This window comes from Rousettus aegyptiacus, unplaced genomic scaffold (assembly GCF_014176215.1).
Source record: "Rousettus aegyptiacus isolate mRouAeg1 unplaced genomic scaffold, mRouAeg1.p scaffold_m13_p_1, whole genome shotgun sequence".
Taxonomy (NCBI): domain Eukaryota; kingdom Metazoa; phylum Chordata; class Mammalia; order Chiroptera; family Pteropodidae; genus Rousettus; species Rousettus aegyptiacus.
In genome coordinates this window covers 1,219,556-1,223,267 of record NW_023416284.1, presented here as the reverse complement: position 1 = coordinate 1,223,267, position 3,712 = coordinate 1,219,556, and positions in this window count along the sequence as shown.

Below are 3,712 nucleotides of genomic sequence, written 5' to 3'. Positions count from 1 at the left end.
GCCCCCAGGCACAGACCCCGACCAGCAGGGCTTTGTCCCCTCCACGTTTCCGGTGGCCTCTGTCCTCAGACCTTGTCCCCGACCTTGTCCCCCACTGCCACTGCCAGCCCTGTCATTGTACCTCGACCCTTCATTGTCCCAGGACCTCGCCCTCCATCCTCCACCTGTGTCCTCCTCAAGGACCTCGAGCAGCCTTCCGGTCAGGCGGCTAAGGACGTTTCCACAGAGCTGGACTAAGAATCATTTACTTAGAACACTGCAGGAAAAGGGGGTGCTACCAGAGCCTCGCTTCCAAGAGCACGCTGTGGAAACAGGACGCCCCGAATCCCTGGGTAGCACGGTCCCTGGAGGAATGCCCAGCGGGTGCGGGGCTGACCGTCCGCCGTGCTCAGCCGCCTCTGGTTCTGCGGCCAGGACCCCGACACGGACGGCGGGTTGGGGGAGGGGGGGGGCGCCGCGAGGCTGCACCTACCGCGGGGAGGGGGCCGGGCCGCGGCCACCGGGCGCCTGTCCACACCGCGGGTGCCACGGAGCCGGGCGCTGAGGTTACGGCGGAGGCCCCGGGACGGGGCGGGGGGCCTCCTGTCCCTCAGCACCTCAGCAGCCGGCGTGGCCCCAAGGGGCCCCTGGGCACGGTCGGCCCAAGCCCTCACCCTGGCCCCGACACCGTCACGCAGGCTGAGACCGTGACTCCACCCCCTGAGGGGAGCTCCCTTTTTGGGGTGCTAAAGCAGCAGACAGGCAGTGACCCTCACACCCCTCCAGCCAGACAGCCGGCAACCTCCACGGCCGGCAGCGGGGTGGACTGGGCTGGCGGTGGGTGCCAGGCCCCTCGTCCTGGGCGTGACCGGGCGGCCTGTGCCCCCCAGGGCGCCCGCCCGCTGGCCCCGCCGGGGGACCGCCGCATCCGCTCACATCCGCGCCGATCGGGGTGCACTGTGGCCGGCCCCATCCCTGAGAGATAATGGTTTAATAAGCGATCTGTTTTTTATTTAAAGGGTCGGCAGTAAAACCCAGATCGCATTTCTCACTTGGTGGGTCAAGAAACCGCTTATGCTCATTTCTGCAATGTAAAGCGACACTCTATCAAATCAAACATTTCCAGATGTGCCCAGCTTGCCGGAGGTGCCGGCCGCGGGAGCGCCGAGGGCCAGAAAGCAGGCCGGGGACACCCCCTGCCGGCCGCCGGCCGCCCTCCCAGCTCCTCCCGCCTGGACCCTCTGCGGCCACAGCCGCGACACCCGTGGGCAGCAGCTCCGGGCCCGGCCTCCTCTCTGCTGCCTGCCCAGCCCCTCCGGCCACCTCTGGCCCCCATCGGCCACCCCAGGCCAGGGCAGCTTGAGGAGTGGCCAGAAAGCCCTTCTCCCGGGGGAGTTGGGATGGAGGCCAGTGAGAACTGGGAAGTGACCGACAGGCCTGGTGCTGACCTGAGCCCCTTCCCAGCACTGGCCGTGCCCGGGGACCCAGCCCTGCACCCCAACTCTGCACCAGCTGCGTGCAAAGCCACCCTTGGCTCAGAACGGCACACACCAGCGTGCGTTCAGGTCTGGCCCTGTCCCCCGCGGGCCACGATGACCTCGGAGGCTCCAGGCCACAGAACCGAGAGCAGGGGGCAGCCACTGGGCAGCTCCCCTAAACCCAGAGAGGAGCGCGGACGGCGTCCAGGCCGGAGCACCCGTGAGAGCGGCAGCGGCCACCGCGTCTGGGTCGTGGGCCCGCAGCCGCCAGGCGACAGAGTCGGAGCTGGAAGGGGGCTCCGCCTCGAGCAGGGGCTGCGGGAAGTCCCTCCGGGGTCTGCGGGCTGCGGGCCCCACCTGGGCCTTCTGCGGGACCACTGGGAACACACTTGCTGGCGGTCCCCCTGAAGCACATTCCGTGAACCCCCCTCCCCAACGGTATGCAGTTTTCTCTCTGAATTAAAACCGCAGCCAGCTTTAAATTTAATAATAGTTATAAACTCCTGAAAGGGTATGGCTGGCTGGCCGACCTCGGAGCGAAGAAGGCTCTATAAATAGAGGTCCTTGTAAGCAAATGTCGGGATTTGGTCCAAAGCCTGTTGAATTGCCTTTTGTGCAAACTCCGTGTCTCCGTGTCTGTCGCGGGCGGGGCTGGGTGACCGGGGGTGCCGGCCGGGCCCCCGTGAGCCGCTGCCCTGCGGGGCCCCCCAGGCCGTTCCTCCCAGAGGGTCCCCAGCCCGGAACCCAGACTCCACACCGATCGCTGCACCATGACAAAAGGCACGGTGGGGGCAGACGACAGACGGGAGCCAGCTGGTCAGGAAAGTGCTGTCCGGCCTCCGAGCGAGAGCTGGCGCCCCCGCCGCCCGGCGCGGACCCCCGGCAGGCCCAGCCAGGCGGCCTGAGCAGAGGCAGCTGGACGGGCCACCCCCGGAGTCCCCCAGGGCCGGGCCCCGCCAGCCGCCCCACAGACGCGGATGACGGAAAACCCTCGGGGTTTCTCTGGGGCGGGACGTCTTCCCCACCCGCCGAGGGGTCTCCGAGATGCCACCCCGTGTCTCCGACGTGGAGTCGGCAGGGCACTCGCTGGCGGGTGGCTCACGCTCACTAATCGCTCTGGGAGCAGCCAGCCGGTCCCATCCACGACGTCACAGGAAGGGAAACCTAAGGGCTCAAGAATCTCTCGCCTGCCCCTCCCCATCCCCCACATCACACACTCGCCCTCAGGGACCCCGGGCCTGTGGACCGTGACCCGTGGGGCCTGGGAACCCACGCGGCCCCACCTGGCACCTGCTCGAACGGAAAGTCCAGATGCCACCCCCGCCCCCGTCCCTACGAGGTGCCCTGTCTGCCCTGGGGGTTCGATTTCACCAGCACAGACTGGGAGTAGAGCTAGGCTGCTCCTGCGCACAAATGCCGCCTCCTCCAGGAAGCCTCAGTGGTTTAGCACCCCCCAGCCCTGGGCACTTCCTCCTGCTCCGGGCCACACTGGGGTGGGATCTGTTTGTTCCTGTTAATCCTCCTACAGCCGGCACCACCGTCACCCCCGGCCCCCGCCCCAGTCGCCAGCACCCCCGGCCCCCGCCCCAGTCGCCAGCACCCTGGCCCTCACCCCCACCCCCCGCCCCGCCCCCGTGGCAGGCGTGGAACCACTCATTTCCGGGTGGAAGTATTCGATGCGTCTTCACAGCGAAGTGGGTTTTTGCCTTTGTCACAGTTGAAGGCTGGTGCCGGCCCTTTACGCAGGTTCCACTAAGCTCTGTGTCGCCTCAGCACGGAGCAGCTGCGGCCCCCACAGGGCCGGCGAGGCTGAGGTGGGCCAGGGGAGCCGCCCGCCCACCCGCCCGGCATGGCACAGCCGGCTTGCCGGTCCCGGCTCCGAGTGACTCCAGCGAACTCACCGGTGGGCCCCACCTTTGTTTCTCTCCTGCGGGTGTTGTGGGGTCCCCTGTGCCCCAGGGCCATCCCTGCAGACTTCAAGGCCTACACCCCGTGCCACTCCCCAGGCAGAGTGCAGAGAAAGGCCCGGAGCTGGGGCCCATGGCCTCCTCCCTCCCTGGACCCCACTTCCCCCCCGGCCTGCCTGACGGGGCCTTTGGGCTACGCTGGCCACAGGCACAGGCGGCCCCGGGGCGCGGTCTCTGCACCGCTCCACACGAACACCGGCCCCCCTCTGTCCTCTGGCCGAGGGCAGCCTAGGAGGGGCGTGCAAGGGGCCGGCGGTCCTCAGGGGGAGACCTTGGCAGCCCTGCTGG